General features: G+C 38.3%; 1 protein-coding gene across 4 annotated transcripts in view; it reads right to left on the minus strand.

Moving 5' to 3' along the window:
• Positions 1 to 12,354, minus strand: part of trim2a (tripartite motif containing 2a) — a 31,317-nt gene extending 18,963 nt beyond the window's left edge. For 3 of the 4 annotated variants that reach the window (XM_034129849.1, XM_034129846.1, XM_034129850.1), the window contains exon 1: positions 5,477 to 5,631. The gene's annotated coding sequence lies outside the window, so the exon portion shown is untranslated. Of the gene's footprint in view, positions 1 to 5,476; positions 5,632 to 12,259 lie in introns of those variants that run through there. The other variant, XM_034129848.1, reaches the window with a different exon arrangement.
• Positions 12,355 to 18,461: the final 6,107 nt, after the last annotated feature.

Raw genomic sequence — 18,461 nt, forward strand, 5'->3', positions numbered from 1 at the left:
CATCATTCAGTTACAAATATGTGATATATCTGAACAACAAAGTGGTAAAAAATCATTTTATTCATTTATTGGAAACATTTTCATGATCGCTTTTTCGTTTTACATTTTCATTTATTGTCATTTCCATTCAGTCAGTCATTAAGTGCTATTTAACATGTTAATTTGCTACATATCCACACAAACAAACAAAGTGTGCAATCCAATGAATGTTAATCTAACTGGGTTTTGATAGATAACATATCTCTTTTTCTTCTCTGAATTATTTTATTTCTATTGTGCACTCTAATCAATATTAATCAAACTATTGTTCGTTTATACATTTTAAGAATGGCGTTTATCTTTTTTGAGAATGAGTTCTTATTTTATTTAATGTATTTGGGTCTACAACAGATGATACAAATGTTTGTGTCAGTAAATGTGTACTAACAGAGGCGGCGGTGTTTGTGAAAATAACGGGGACAGAGCTGGCTGCTGTCAGACGAACAGCTGTGCGGCGTCATCACCAACGGACATCGCTTCATGTGACGCTCCGGAGGAAAAGACGTCCCATTGCTCTTAAAACTCATTTCCCTGCTTCTCGTGGTTTCCTTGCGTCTCTCAGAAGCAGCCATTCTCAAGCAACCGTTTCGCTTCTCATGCACTGATTCGCTAGCTGAACAGCCAATCAGAGTGATTTCTTTGTCCGACTGCCTGTGGCCGACGCACGGCCGATTCAACATGTTGAATCGGCCGTGCGTCGGCCATGAAAGGCCAAATAAGGCGTGTCACGACCGACGGTGCGGGACACACCAAATTGAGTTTGGGCGACAGGGCACGCTTCGTTGTCCGACTAACGAAAACGGCCTGGTGTGTCAGGGCCTTTAAAATCAATCGATTACACTGGAGATGTGACCATTGTCCCGTCTTACACATGTAAGAGTTGAATCATTATTGTTTTGTATTTAATGTAACCTTGAGATTTGGTTTTTAATGTGGAATAAACAACATGGGCATATAACATATTTTTGTGTTGCAAAATACATAATAATATTCAGGTTTGGGTGTAATCACAAGTTAGACACAGTTGACAGAGACGATAGGTTGGGACTTGTCACGTGTGCCACATTTCACCAATGACGTCATAGGAGCCAAATCCTGGATCGGCTCGTTTGCACCCCCGTTTTTTTTTTTAGAGTTGTGGGTAAGGAGGAAAAGAGAAAAGGTTGTATTTTCTGAAACTTTGTGAGTCTCCTTACACGCCGGGGACACATATTTATGTAAAAAATACATCAAAAAGTGCATTTTGCATATAATTACCTCTCTTTAGATTTCCTACCTATAGGCTGAGCCATTGCCAGGAAATGGTGCATGCTTATAATCCAGTATTACTGTACATAATTGTATTTTGTGTTTACTGTTCACCCTCCTAACAACGTACCAGAGCTATATCACGTTACTGCTAAATGGCAAAACATTTCCTACTGCTGCTGCTGCTTCACATTAAGACTGTTCAAATGGTGAAAGTGGTCATTATGGAGCAGAACGGCTCCTCTCAGTGTTACATCATTATACGTTATAATATTGGATTGTTATTACCGATGCATTAGTGTGTGAGCAAATTCCCAATGTTGTCATTGTGCCGGTGGAGCTTATTTCTGTTTATGAGAACTCTCCATGCTGTTGTGTAGTCTTAACTATAACACAGTATCATTCTATAAGCCATGTTTCGATGCAAAATCATAAAAAGTATAGCTGTCAGATCCATTAAGAGGAGTAAAATCTAGAATTATTTTGCGGACCCCCTGCTTACATACGTTGTATAACCGCTGGAATGTGTGTACCTTTAGTGTTATAAGAGCAATACATTTTGGCAAAATTCAGTGATATCTTAAACAAATCTATTTTCTTGTCAAACTGCAAGACTTTTGTTAGCCAATACACATGGATTCGTATGCCCTGAACTATTTTTCAGTCCTTCAACATTATGCTAAGTAGGATGAGGCAATCGTACCCTGGTAGGTTGAACAATAACCTGACTCGTGATCGCCTGAGAATAGGACACATAATGAGGAAAAGGAATTATTCTGCTACATTTCTCTGTAGCCTCCTGGCTGACACTCTCCACTGAGTTGCCATACTGTATATGGCATATGGCAGCTGGGCTTCAATCCAAAAGCCTACCATATGGGGCACTTCAATATACCTGAAAAATTGCTGTATGAATGCAACACACTTTGCTATACCATTTTTTTTTACAATGTTAGGCTTGCTAGTGTTAATCTTGTCAGCTATTTTGTCTTAAGTCTTAGTTCTTTGTAAAATATTTTTGTACATTTTTGTCATATTAAGTCATCTTGTTTTCAGAAAATCTGGACATTCAAATTGTTTGTCATGAAAACTGTACAGCACTTTATCAGCCAATAGTTTTAGCCAATTAAAACTGCTGACAATTAAATCATCAGATTATAATATTTCAATTTCTATTCAAACCATTCTGTCAACTTGTTCTTTTTACCAAGCCTTGTTGTTGTCTTTGTTAATTTTAACCTAAGTCAATGACTAATCGTAAATAAGGAGATTTAGGTGTTTCTTTAAACGAACTACTCTTTACTCTTGCCTTTTGCTTAAACAATAGAGCATGTTGATCTAGTCACAGTGTTTATTGACGATCGATTAGTGCTGTCTAGTCATCATCTTGTTTCATGCCTCAGTCATGGTCCACGTTTGAAAAATATTGGTACCTACTGGTGATCTTTTATGGTTATTTAGCAGTTTTGTATTATGTCTCCACTTTAGACAGACTAAGGCTGTTTTTCCCTGCTTTCAGTCTTCAGACAAAGCTAAGCGATAGCTATACTGCACCCACTACGACTCTCTACTTTCCTCTAGTTATACACAATAACTAAGGCCACACAGAGTTTATTAACTTTAAGAGGTGAGTAAAGTTTGTTCTCTGTACAAAAGGTGGGTCAAGAGAGTTGAGGTGGGTATATGCCCCCACAGCAACAACAGCCACCCAGCTCCTCTCACCGTACACAGTGTGTATTGAAGGAGACACCAGAGAGCTGGTCAGGTTGTAAGTGCTTTGGTGTGTAGCGTGTGCCATGACCCCTGGCAGGGCCTATTAGAGGAAATGTCTCTGTGGTCTACATGCCTCCAACCGCTCTGGCAGCCACCGAGCAACATCAATTACACCCACAGCAGCTCCTGCCTATAGCTACACTAGTATATTGCCATCACCACAGGGGCAATTGGTCCACTATATACTTCCAATTCCAAGCAAGTCACTGCCTATTTTTCCAGTCAGTCAACATTGGTCCATGTTAAAATAGCTATTATAGCCTGCAGCTTTGGGATGGGGTCCTGATATTGAACAAAAAGGGGGAGGGGCAAGATACGGTACCAGCACTCCAGCAGGGATCAAAGCTTGGATAAATTGATGCATCTGGGACTGATTTGAGTTTCGGCACATGAAAACCTTTTACCAGCAGCGACACACGCAGTACATGAAAGTAATAAAGAGTGTCTTTTTTTTTTTTCTCCAGATTTCATTTTCAGGGGAATTAGGGCTTTACATGCCATTATTCTAATATAAATCACCACTGGACAGGATGATGAGAGATTACAGCGGCAGAACATCCCCTCATTCAACTCCACATCCACCCCCCCTCCCTCAATTGGAAAGACTAACAGCAGCATTTTTGAAAACCTCAGATGAAAGTCATCAAAGGGGTTTAAACCTCAAAAGCGATGTTCTTATAAATACTGTCTGAGGGGCTGTTTTGGTAGCTTTGAAAAAAATACCATAAAACTTTAGATTTTTTTGTGAGAATTGTGTGCCAGTCCTGTTGAGAAAAATAATTCCCTAGCATTTATTTGGCTTTCTTGGGTTTAATTTGCATGGTTTCAGAGAAAAAGGCGATTCTTCCAGTGAATAAGGACATAATATCACTGCGTCACAGGGATATATATCTGCCGACCGTTCCTTCTGGTGACACAAGATAAGAGGATGCCCTGTCTGGGTGAGTTAGAGCATGCACGTCAACTGACCTCTAATTAAGGCCTACAGATGTGCTAGTGGAGAGCCATTGGAAACTGTCCATGCTGCACATCTGTCAACCAGAATTTAACCAAGCTAAAACATTGTGTCTCAAAGTCCTGACAAAGTGCACCAATAGAAAATAGTTTTTGTTTTGTTGACCGTTTATCCCTCTCTATGTTCTTGATGTAGTTATACTAGCAGATAAAGGTAAAAATGTACAAAGCTGCAGCTAATGATTTAATTTATTATTGACTAATCTGCAGATACATTTCTAGATTAAAAAGTAAAAAATAGTGGAAAACTTCTATCCCAGTTTGTCCCAGGTGATATTTTGTTTTGTCCAAAACCCAGAGATATTCAGTTGATATAATATAAAACAATTTTTTAAAAAGCAGGGAATCTCTACATTCAAGAGGCTGAAGACAGTATGTACTGACATTTTCGCTTACAAATAATAATAGGTTGACTTTTTTTTACTTTTGGTAAAAAAAATTGAAATCTATGAATAGTTGTTTCAATCATATTGCAATGACAAATGGTTTTCTACTGTATAACCCAGCATCTCTTAAATTCACTTTTCATCTATATGCATGCCTTTAAATGTTGTTACTTTTGTGTTTAGATGGGAACAGCATGAAACTTTGAACATTTTCTGCAGAGATAGCAGCTGTGCAGAGCCTCAGGTGAGAGGAGAAGAGACGCATCATGTTTGTTGAGTTTGCTAATAGCTTAATCAAAAAGCTGTAATGCAGTCATTTGTTAGTAGTATAAAAGTTACAATGTGATAACTCCGTTAACAATGCTTATTGCCAGGTTAATGATGCAGAGTCAGCTGATACACAGCCTTTTTATTGTTGTCTTATTTTTCTCCTAATATATATTATATACTTTTTGATTATATGCAATGGATGGATAAAATAAGACTTTTTAACCACATCAAAGGGGCCATATATTATTTAGTAGACATTGTAAAGCCCTGCAGACAAACATTGGGTTATGTAATAATTTGACTTGACTTTTTCTTGGGCTTAAGACAGACCGTCTGAGGTCACAGAATATGAAGAACAGGAAATGAGAGTAAGGCAAATATTTTCTTTCAAGCGTACAGCACATGCACCTGCAGAGAAAAACAGCACATCTGCTTCCTCAGTGTGTGAACACCTGACACAATGTGAACCAACCTGTATAGTAGCTTGCAAGACCTCCGGGGTAATCACCGGGAATAACAGACGCATCTTTTAATAATAATAGTTTCCTGCAACAGTAGTCAATTGACTGACGCACAAACAATGCATCAACACTGCACCCTGCATGGGGACTTTCCCAAAACAACAACAGAACAGTTTCCCCCTTCCTTTAATCAGATACTTTCTCTTTCCTTATATACTTTTTCCATCTATTTCTAACTTATTAAAATGCTCCTCTACCTCTTTAAATCCCAAACATTCCACTTACTTCATCTCCATGGCTGGCCTCCTCTCCTCCTCTCTTCTCTCTGGTGAAAACAAACGCTCCCCTCAGCTAATCCTTCTCATCTCTGATAAACAGCACTGTAGTGAGAGCAGTGGGAGACAGTTAGCTGTTACAATAATCCAAACAGACCGACAGGGAGCCACTGGGTGAGCTGAGGCGGAGGGGGAAGGCCCTTTGGTGGTGTAGTAGGGAAAGCACAGACCAATCAGAAGGTTAAGTGAGGCTGGAGGAGGCGGGGCTTAAAGCTTGTGCTGCTCTTTAACCCCAGTGAGGGCAAGAGTCCCAGAGACATGACGAGCATGGAGGAGAAACTGATAAGCATGAACAGAGGATCTGGCACGAAGACAAGAGCAACTTTAGAGACACATTCTGTTATTATTTGTCTAAGCACTGACCCTGGTACCATAGACATAACATGGTCCATGCCTTTGTTTTACATGCCTATACTGTTTTGTCTTGTAAAATACTGCTGGATTAAGTTGAAAACTGAGGTCATGTGCACAATTTTATCTCAAATGCACAGGAGCTGTTCTCTTAATCAAGCTGCAAAGATATACCATTTTAAAGGAGAAATTGTCAAAGCCAAACACATGTCCCTTAAGCGTTAAACATTGGCATAATCTACTGCACTGTGTTAAACAAACATCGTTTTGACATTGCTGTTCCCCAGAGTGAAAGTTGAAGTGAGAATTCAAGAAAACAACCGGCCACAGTCACTGATTGAAACAAGATGGTCCACAAATGAAAATCCACAATAACCATACCAATCCTCTGAATAATGATCACAGCACAGCACAGTCATGTATAGAACATGAACGTTTAAAAGAGTGAAATTGAAAATGCATTTATTTTAATGTTTCACCAGTTAACCAAGCATGTGAATATACTATCTGTCCTGTCTGCTCCTGGGGACTTGGGGCACTGAAGCAGAGCAGGTAAACAAGGTTGAGATGATGCAACCGATCACCAAAGACTACACAATTCAGGAGAGACAAGATGAAGAGAACTCAGGATTAACTAAAACAATACTTTCTTTACTTTGAGAAGCATTTAAGATAGCAGTTCAATGCTTCTGTCCAGACTAAAATATCTCATCAATAATCAGATGGATTGTTATTTCTCAACAGATTTTCAGTGTTCCCAGATCACGTATCCAGAGATGAAGAGGATTGTTTAAAAAGAAATGTCCTCTGCAGGAGTTAAGCATCATCCAGCAGACTTTGACAGCAAATGAACTGGAGTTTAGGAGAATGTCAACACAGAGGGAAGCCAAATATTGTTCATTTACCACACAAATTGCATCAATACAAAGCCTGCAAAGTTTCCCTTCACTTTTTTGTATCAATAATCATTGTCAGGTCAACATATTAATTTGTCCAAGACTTTGGTTTATTACCAAATATCTGCAAAAATGAGATTCCCACGCAGCTCAGCAGTACTTTGTGTTAAGTGCCAATAATCAAACACAATAAACATTGCACCTGCTGTAAGTATAACCTCAATGTAACACAAAAAGATACCTTCAGATACCTTGGCCTTTTTTTAGTCTAACAAATTACCCAAAATGAAAATTACAATCCAAAGAGCAGTCGTGCCAGAACTTTGCCTTCAAAAAACTCTAAAACTGGCATGGCAAAAATGGTGTGCATTAAAGTGAGTTCTTGACCTTGAAAACAGCAGTTGAACTAACAATCTCACCACAGGGTGTTTGTAGTGTCTGTTTCTGAAACCTTTAATCATATCACATGGTCTTTTTAGCAAACAAAGTGTGTCCCCTATCAACTGAGCAACTGTCTGGAACAGCTTTTCTCAATAAAATGTGCAGTATGTACAATAGCTGTTGTGTTAGAATCTCATTACCGAATGTTTCTAGATATTTGTATCAATATCCCAACACATGAAAGCAAAATAACTATTGTTCTGACACCTGCTGCCATGGGGCCAGCTCTCCCCTTATTGTAACCACATGTTCATACTTCCATCTAAACAGAGAAACATTGGTGGTTCCACAATAACAAAATCACTCATCTGTCTCTTCAGGCTGTACACACCCAACGCAGGCTTTCCTACAGACAGGAACCCATACATCAAACAGACATGTCTGCCCCCAGAGAGTTTCCTCATTTCTTGAAAGCTTCAATCTTATTGGCAGGCCATGAAGGATGTTTGTAGTAATTATCTAAATGCATCCGTTTCCCTCTGTACATCCACTTACTTAACTGGATTACTGACAGCATAGAAAATGGCTCTGTGTGGACACAGGGATACCATGATTCAATGTATTTTCAACTTAGCTTCATTTAGTCATTTGTGTAACTGAGTTAGGTGAAACCAGGTGAAACCAGCTGAATACATCTCCTAAAACATTCCAAAAAATGAAATCTACAAGCAACCTGGCATTTTGGAGCTTCAGCAATGTACTGTGCTTACAATTTACTGGAAGTATGAATACGAATAAAATAAAACATGGGAAAAGTCCACAGAAAGAAAAAAAACAATGTGGCTAAATATGTTATGGCTTGAGGTTTTATGCTAAAAGAAAAACAAACCAGTTGCTCAGGATGAAGTGTATCAGTACAAGTTTGTCAAAAGCTAACTTAAGGGAGTGAAATTATGGGTGGCTGTGGCTCAGTGGGTAGTGTGCTGGACTTCGAATCAGGGGATAGCAAGTTTGAGTCCCACTGCAGTCAGCATGTCGTTGTGTCCCTGGGCAAGACACTTCACCCCAAATTGCTCCTGTGGGGATTGTCCACAGTATTGAGTATGTAAGTCGCTTTGGATAAAAGCGTCTAACAAATGACATGTAATGTAATGTAATTAACGGTAGCCAACTGTGTGGAATCAACGACATTGGACCAAGGAATATTAAACAAAAACACCAGGTCTTTGCTGTTATTTTGACTATTTCTTATCTTTCAACCTTGAGCAAAGAACATAAAGACAAAATAATCAACCTAGATACAAAATAACAGAAATCCCAGAATAATGCAGTCAGTCTGAATAACAAATAAAGGTCAGTGTGGAAACACAATCGCACAATTAAGACAATTATTGAATGCTATGAGCTACCCGTTTCTGTTTTTTCCAGCATCATCAGCCCAGTTTTGAGGCTTTTGGTAATAATTTGGGTGGGTCATGTTCCTTTTGTGCAGCTCTGATATCCCCTGCTGGCTGGAGCATGACACACATGATGATGCTTAGTACAGTATTTGTAGATACAGGAACAAATATGTCTGACAATTGTTTCAACTTAAAGCAAACTCATCACATCACTTCCAGACATTGTAAAGTTGGATATTTGTTGATTATCTTAGCATTATGACTTGAAAAGGGGACAGAGTTTAGCGGTCTACAGTGTTCAAAAATACAGTTATAAACACCTCTAAAGCTCACCAATAACAAATAGTGTATTTTCATTTAACCAATCCAGAACCAGTCATGTGCTTTAACTATTTCTTGAGGAAGAAAGCACACAGTAGCACTTAAGAAACTGTGGTTGACAAGTTGTCCAGTTTGTGTTAGGTTTATTTTAAACCTTGGCTTTGAACCAACGAAATTAATTGCAGGCATGATGTCATTTAGTTTGACACCTGATTGTATCTACTAAGGTAATAGCTCAAAATAGGAATAAAGACAAAAAGTATAATATAATGCAAATGACGTTTTAGCCCACCAGATCAATCCCACATACGTTGTTGAACTTTTACAGTGTGCTCAGCATCCAACATTTATCTTAGTGGTGGAGTGACACTCTGAAGTGTGGGAGGTTACTGTTGCTTTCAGTAAATGTGGATCTTTAACACACAAACACACTGTGATTTCTCATAATCCTCTACAGTGAGACACTCAAGAGACACTACTCTGTAGTAGAGTCAATGAGCTGCCGGACCACCAACAGCAATCACTCAGCTTCAACAGGACGCAGGACGTTGTGGAGCTCACAGCAGCGAGCCACTGATCCTGGGAGGTTAAATGTTCACAGAGTAGTGAGCCTGCAGGACCTTTGGTCATTGTACAAGCTGGAGAAAAACATGCATACTGCCACCAGTAGACATGTGCAATGGAAACAGATACTAGCCATTATCTGGGTAATCAATAGCTCACAGCGACCACATCTTTAGTAAGTTCATATACTGAGTTATCGTTTATTTGCTACACCTTTACAATCTAAGAGGCCTACATCTGACCTAGCAATTGCAGTGACACATGTGTTTTGATACCAAATCTTTACCTTACTGTGAGAAATGTCAACTTGATTTTCCATAAGACATTTTAAAAATGTTTCTAAATAAGCAAAAGTTCTCAGTTATGTCATACACAAAATAAATCTGAAACTGCCTTATCAAAGAAGTAACAGAGAGTATGCACAGTAGGAGTCGGTATTCAATCGTTTTCAATACTCAATACTGCAAGTAACATTTTGTACGTAAAAGAAGTATTGCGGTTTAATACACGCACAAATCCAACATTAGTTGAGCTTTTCCAGTCTGTCAGAGAAGTCTTGATACACCTCAAAGGTACTTTTGGAGACTAATTTGGTTTCTCTTCACAAAGTGGCCTTGATGTATGACATATAAAGCAATGATAATTATTATTTTATGTAACAGAGAAGTGTACATTTTGCGTTGCTTCAGTGCACTGAGTCATCCACATGGCCTTCTTGATCAGCAGGAGAATACTCCCACAGCTGCAGCAGTGTGTACTGCAGTGGTGGGAGAGTTATGCAGCCTTTACTGCATCACTCTCTACTTCCTGTTCCCAGAATCACTTACTGCATTGGAGCACCTCGAATGTCACAATGACTAAAACAAACAGCTGCCGTAGACAAACTAGGGAGCAGACATCAAAGGAGGACACTCTCACACACAGAGAAAGAGAGGCACCCAGAGAGAGCAGGCAATCGTAATGAGGCGTTAATCCACTTTTAGTTTATGGGGAAGAATAGAGCCAGCTAACGAAATGAATATGGCTCTGTGCTGTTGACACAATTTACTGTAATGTAAAGACAAAGTGATGATAACAGCCCTGCAATAATTGTTCCAATGAATGAATCACTTTTTGGGTCTAATGTGGGTATGTAAACATTTATTTGAAATGCCCGTTACAGTATAGATATCATAGTTTGATAAATAGGTAGTCAAACAAACACTTTGAGAATGTGTTTATAGAGTTTCGTGACAAACATTTGAAGATAGGGTACCAATCTTATATCAAACGTTGGACTGAGACCACCTGTTGTACTTGGTATTAGAAATACCATGTACCTGGATGGCTTTAAGAAAAAAAATGTGTTTGGGTTAAAAAAAGTATGTTATATTGGTACGTGAAGTAACCTCGCTTACGTCGGTCTAAATAAGTCGATTAGTCATTTAGTTTCACACAGTACACAAACAGCAGCCTCCAATGGTAAAGTAATGTGTTTGTTTAGCCCATCCATCCACCCTTTGACGCTCTTTAAAACACATTTAGTTAACTTCCTCCATTGCTAATATCATAATTACAAAAACCGCCAGAGGCCTCTCCTACCATTCAAATCTCCCTCCAGTAATCCAGCTCACAAATGGATGATGACTGCCTACTGAGCCAATTAGGAGGTACAGTAGAGCCTTATCACATCAAATCTATTCTCCGGGTTGAAGTGAAACGGTAAACGAATTGGCTGATATTATTCAAAGTGGGTGGTGAGAAACAGGATTTGATTAGCCTATGCAGAAATATTTAAAGCAGAGAGAAACATCACCAAAAGCACACATTTTAAATGTTAAAATGTATGTTTGTCTGCAAAATAAACTCATAAAGGCACACAATGCTAATTAGTAGGCTTTGGAGTACAATTCTTCAATGTCATACATGGACAACCTTTTCCCCCTGGTAACAGTCTGCTGACTCCAGCTTTATACTACAAGCTTGGTTCTCCTTAAAGTAAAAATAATAAAGTATATGGCGATCAGCTGCTCTCAAGTTCACTAAAGTTGTATATCTTGTCCGTACAGGTGTATGGGTATGACAATTGTATTTATCTTTTCATTTAACCCTTGGCAAGCAAGAAAATGTGAATAATCCACATTTCAAATGATTTCTTTATACAGCTTTAGTAGTGGAAACTATGCTTTCTCTTATAGAAACAGAAAATAAATAGTCTTGCTAATATGTTACTTAATATTGATGGGTCAAAGAAGAAGCTGTATTCTACATTAGTAAAAAGTCTTGTTGCACTTACTCAAAGTCAACTATGGGTATGAAAATAATCACTAAGAAGTAAATACATGTATTTAAAGTGTAAAAACACATACAATGGCAGCTACTTCCACCTCATCACAGATAACCCGAGAGCTGCTCTCCTAAACCTAAACATATCTTGTGAATGAATCTATGCATATGGAACTTTTATCATAATATATCAAACCACCAAGCCATGTCACACACAATATCCTGTTTGACTAATATGTCAGTAAGTGCATCAGCAGGCACAGATCATTTAAGTTTCAACAGATTTAAGATGCTGACACACATGAGCCTGCAGCATGGAGGGCACTGGAAATAAACCTGCTGTTAATAGATTATTTAACTAATAAATGAGCAAACCACAGAGGCAGAGTAGAACTTTCAAAGTAAGTCAAGAAATGTTATTCCGCATTTTGAAAGCTTCTTCTAGCTTCTTCCAAAAGTCACACATACAATCAAGTTGGACAAAGTGGCGACATTCATTAAATCTCAGCTCGTTTTCCACTGAGAACTACATGCAGTAAAATCCGATTCACTCACCTAGATGTTATTTGATCTGCCGGTTAGAAAGCTACAGAGACGCATGAGGGTGTATCGCTGATCCGAGTCGACTGTTCCCAGTTTGACTCGTTGTGGGTTTCTGCTGCTCTGCTAACACACTGAAGCTGATCTGAGAGCGGCTCGCTCCCACCTCCCTTATTAAAGGGATCCGCCGACAGTAAAAGGGAAAGGCTCCAGCAGCCGGATGCAGTTAGAGCTAATCCAGTCCGAAACACTTCATCAATATTACATCCACGTATAAAAATAGCCTCCGAATCCATGCATTATTTCTGTTTTCCCTTCACTGGCTGCATGTCATGTGCGATGTAGCCCACTTAGGAAAATAATACATAAAACGGGTTATGTTTACAAGACATTCAGCCTACTTTTAAAGTGATATTTATAATTGATTTTTAAATGATTTGAAGTTAAACCGTTGTCCCTTGAATGTGTATAGGTTGTAAAATGTGTTGTAAGATCAAACAAACGGTTATGATGCAGACTATAGGGATAGATAATGCAGTCAGATATTTCATATAAACATTTTGTTAATCTTAATTTATTTCATATTTCTGTACCATCGGGTACACAATCATTTTCAGTGAATCATTTGTTTTAATTTTCTTACATATTTTTTTCATATATTGCATACATCATCATAAGGTTGATTGTTTATCTGAGTCTGTGTGACTTCAAAGCTTTTGCCCAAGTTGTTTTGGCTTGTTCACATTTCCTACCCATTTCTATCCCTAATTGGACTTGTCTGCCCACCTCTGACCTCTGACCTCTGTTAATCTTTACCTCTCACCTCTTTAGCCAGGCTTGCTGTTTCTGTTTTACCCTGCTTTAAGTATGTGTGCTTAGCTAAGCTAGTTTACTGTTGTATGAGGCCTCATATTTACCGGACAAATATAATCTTAAATTTCATGCAGAAAGCAAATAAATAATTTGTTAGCTGGACTTATATCTTATCATTATAAATGTTACATTTATATTTATTTTGATATGCCATTCTTGTAAATAATATCCCACTTTTACATTACATTACATTACATGTCACTTGTTAGACGCTTTTATCCAAAGTGACTTACATACTCAATACTGTGGACAGTCCCCGCAAGTGTCTTGCCCAGGGACACAACGACATGCTGACTGCAGTGGGGTTTGATCCCAACACCAACCCACTGCGCCACAGCCAAAAGCCTCCCCTTTTACATTGTGTTAGCTGTAATTTAGTCTTTCAATCGTTTTTTATTTCTAGTTTACATATTTGTTCTCTTTTAGTTCAATTTTATCTTCTATTTTGAGATGTTTATATTGTATAATTGTTTATTTTTTACTCTTTTTTCATTATGTTCAATACATGTTGTACATGCTGCTGCATTGAAAAAATGTCCCAATCTGGGATAAAAAAAGATATATCTTATCTTATCTGAAATAGATGTACTTCCCAAAATGTCAAACCTTCTAAGTAAACACACCTTCCTAATTACACACACCTCCGAGAAGTAAACAACAAAAAGGAAAGGAAATGATGATCAACCTCAGCACCTTATGTAAACAAGAACAAACAAATAAATTACCAAAAATGGTTTTAAATGACATAGTTGGTAAAGACGTTGGCTCTACTCCTGATGGGACGTCCTGGTAAAGTAACTTTGTGTTTCCAGTCATGCCCCTCCCTTCTTATGAGGGAGGATGTTGCCATGACAACCCTACATTATGCAGGAGGCCATGAAAGACTCTTTTCAGATAAAAAAAAAGAAAAAGAGAAGAAAGACAGAAACAAGTTATTTGCATTCCTTTTCCATTAAAGATGTGTTGTGTGATAGAAAAAAGGTGGTATGTGGTGTATTGTCTGTATCTGGGGGGGGGGGGGGGGGGGGGCTGGTGCATCTGAAGGCCTCACAACTATTTTAGAAATGAAAGCGCTGTGTGACCGTCAAAGGACGACTGCTTAGCATTCAGTGCACAATCGCTGGCTCAGTGCAAAGATTCCTGTTTGTTTCGGCATCCCAACTCCGTTGTTTAAATTATTTTACAGTAACTGCTTTAAAACTCAAATTCCTGGTCTATTAAAAATGAAGATACATACCAGTACATCATAGTGGTGAAATGATAATGCTTTTTCTTTAACTTTAAATGGGATTTAATCAATAATATATATATTTTCTGCCTTGAGTGATTTACATGAAGAATGGAAACATGCATAAAGAAGCAACATGTATACAGTCAATAAATCCTGCTCGAGATGTTTCACAAATGCCTTTTGATACTGTATAAACCAAGCAACAACCTGTTCCCCAGTTTAAGGATAAAAACATAATATTCAGAGCAGAGTTTGACTATAATTTCCTCCGCTGTTTGGTCACAGCTGCCGGCACCTGCTGCTGCTATTAGTCCAGTAGAGCATGGCGGGATTACAGCGAGGGACTGTCAATGGCTGCTGAATAATTGACCGGCTTCTTTTGTCTCATTCATGCTGTTTTGATTGAACATGTGTTGAGGGCCAAATTGCAATGAAAGTTTGATGTGGAAACGGTAATTATGGGGAAACAGTTATTAGGAAGGATGCTTGCTGTACAATATCATCTCAGTGAAGAGACTGTACAGTAACAGAGAAACAGAAAAATATCACAATCCTCAAGCTCTATATATGGTGTTTAATCTAAAATTGCAATTTCTCTCAGACAGTACGCTAATACAGAGCATTTTTTACTTCTAAGAATAGTTGGTAAGCCTTTTGTTATCCATTTTTTGTTGATCTTTGTTGTTTGCTTTTCTCCTTAAGTAGAGGGTCTGATGTTTAATGCTCTGGTTTCCTGGCCTCTCACATCTCTTTTTAAAACAATTATTATTACAACTATTATAATTGGGGTTATCTGCAGTATTATGTGTGTGCAAAACAAGTGTTTAAAAGGCTTTAAAATATATAAACTGGGTCCTGCTGGATTTCAGATACCCCTTGGGATGCAGTTAGTAATACTTTAGTATTTTATTTCACCTTAAATAGCAGCAATGATAAAATACGGCTAAATGATAGTTTGACTGTTAATGGATTTTTCTCATCAAGAAGTAGAAAAGACAAAAATGCTTTTAACATCTTCCCAAAGTACCTTGACACTTTTTAATAGAAGACTCAAAGATATGACATAGAAATGATGAAAGATATCACAGTTGCCAAGCTAGAACCAGAAAAAGTTTGACTTAAAGAATGACCAAAATGAGTTTGATCAAGAAAGAATTAAAATGGTTGCACTACCAATATGTAAAGAAAGAGACACAGTCTAATCTATACCTATACGTACAGTAGGAACAGTGGCGACTGGTCATTAGGGGCAGGTGGGGCACAGCCCCACCTAGTGTCAGCAGAAAGTATTACACATAATGATTACAAAAAATGCAAAGAGATGCAAAAAAAGAAATACAAAAATATATAAAATATATTTTAAGGTCATGTTTAATCATCTGATTCGTCTGTACATTGCTGTTTTAGTCTGTGTTCTTCTAATTAGTGTCTACAGTGCCGTTTTGACCCATGTGGGACAACACCTGACCATGCCCCACCCACTCACTGTCAAAGTGAACGGTGACTGTAAAAACTACACTGCGCATGCTCAGAGTATTTTTCAATGTAATGTGTGTGGCAAAAAAAAAAAGACCAAAGGGGCACAGAGCTGCCATCCCCACCATACGTCATCTCACATCATTCAGAGCTGATTGGCTGTAAGTACGTGTACCGCGAAAAGTGTGCTGTGTGAAGAGAAGATGAGAGAGCTGCAGTGACGCGTCCTAAAACCAGGAAGTAAGCTGCAAAAAAGCAATGAGGTTTCTACATACTGTAGGATTTTAGAAAATAGCTCGAAATAAGATCTGTGGGAAACGTACCTGTTAGATAAATGCACGTTTTGTTCAGCCGGATAATATCCACATGTCTACCCTACTTTTATAATTTTTTTATCATAAATCTAACGATTAGATTTATGATAGACTTTTGAAACTACAAGAAGATAAGGACGACTTTTACAAAAAAGTTATAGAAATTTTTGTCCAGAAGGATAGGCAAATGGACTTCATCTTCAAGTCAAGGTAAGACCGCAATTTTATTGAAAATGGGATCTTACTAAGAGAGAACAATTCAATATTTAAATGATAAAATTACATTTTTTGGGTATCCTTTTGTTGAACTGTCTGTTTAAAATTAATCGAAGCATCAGACAAAAAAAGCTTTTGAAAATAATATTATATTTTGGTTTAGGTCAAAATATAATATTTGTAAACCTGAAGAGTCAGTGCCAGTGCCTCACCAGCCATGAACCTCACTGCACGTCACTGCAGAAGCTTATATATAGACATCTAAGTTTTTTGTGCCCCACCACTTTTGTACTTATAAAAACGCCACTGAGTAGGAAGCAGTGTGCAAACAGGAAAAGGAAGCAGATTATCACATGAACAGAGTCTGTATAATATGATGTGTCTCACCCCATGTTTACTCCAGTTTCTCCTCCTGTCTGGTCTCTCTCGGCTGTGGGGTCAGCACGGGGGCTCTCACCACGTGTTCATGTAGATCTGAAGACAGAATAAAGACATGTCAGCCTCAAGCAAAGCTTCTCTCTGCCACACTAACAGATAATAAGAATGTGTTTTGGCATTGAAGTCTTGAAAAAGACATCTTGAGCATTTCAAAGTGCATATTCTTATTTGACGGTTATTTGCTGTACAGTCAGTGTGGACAGTTGTATTTACATGTATTGCTAATCTCACTGGTTTTCTGTTGATCTCATACTGATAATCCCTGAATCTGTAGTAGAATAAGGCTGGAATCCCTGCATGTTGGCGTACATTTATGTGAATATACTGTATCTGGTAAAGGTCAGAGTGAATTGGTGTGACACTGTGTCCTTTAAAATGACAGGGAGTGAGGTCATCTAACGGACACCGCAGTGAGACTGTCACCTGGTGTTACAAAGCAAACCATATCTGAAGGATGAACTCTCATGAACCCTCATGAATTTAAGATTGTATGATTAAAACACTTAAATAAAAGGTCAGCCTTATTTTGGGATGGATTCTTTTCTTTTTACAATTTCACTGCTTTTTCAATGCTTGAGGTCATAGAAAGTTGGCTCCAAATATACACACATTAGGAGTTGGAGGATTTGTAATTGAGCAGAACAATTACGTCTTATTGCAAGAATATGCACAACAAAATGAAACTCACTCTTTCTAGGAATGCTGCTGCTGAGGCCTCCTTCCTGTCCAGGATGTTGTCTGATCCCTCTTGTCTGCTTCACGACATGCTTGACATGCAGGAGAACATCCTTTAAACTGCTCTTTAATCCTTCAACAACTCAAAAACATGAGATGTATATGTTGTGGATATAATAAAAGGAAGCCCTGCTCTGCCTCCCGTAGCAGTGTCAGAGTGAAAGTAGAGATCCTCAGGTGTTATGTTGAGCTGCAGGATCAGGAGGATTGAGAGGAGCGTAATCCGTCACACATGACTACAGCAACTTTGATCTACAGATAAACGTGCCAACTCGCAAGTAATCTCATCTCATGCTCTACAATTAATAGTACTTTGTCTTGAGCAGTGACTCAAGCAAATAGGCCTGTACTGTATACAGAGATAAGCTGGACATATCGTCCTACAGTACACTATGTGCTTTTTGTCCAGTATGGCAATCATGTATTTCCAACCGATCCAAATGTAGGTTACAATTATGTTTCAATAAGAAGGCTGAACAATTCTGACATGATTATAGTCTGTAACATCTGATCATAAAGCAATTGTTCATGGTATGTGACCTACTTTTTCCAAGCAACTGCTGTCTAGTCCGCTCTTGAAACTTGCATTGAGCTTCTGAAAACGGAACCTTTTTAAAATCTGGAATAAATAAGATTGCCCTTAAATGTCGTAAAAGATAGGCACAGCAGAACAGCAGAAGACTAATGAACTGTGTATCCTGCAGAAAATCAAAGAAACGGGCTACAGTGACCTTTATTTTAAAGGGTACTATGCTGTATTTCCATTCAGAGGTTTATCTTGTCTTTTGGACGTGGACATTTCATTCTCCTATCCAATAATAATACTTATAGCTGCTGTTGTTGTTGATTTGACATTTTTTGCAGTCACGCCACTCTCAAATGATGGTGCTAACGTCTGTTCTAAAAGATTTCTTAAAGTCTAAAAAAACAAAAA

The sequence above is a fragment of the Trematomus bernacchii genome, unplaced genomic scaffold (assembly GCF_902827165.1).
Source record: "Trematomus bernacchii unplaced genomic scaffold, fTreBer1.1, whole genome shotgun sequence".
Taxonomy (NCBI): domain Eukaryota; kingdom Metazoa; phylum Chordata; class Actinopteri; order Perciformes; family Nototheniidae; genus Trematomus; species Trematomus bernacchii.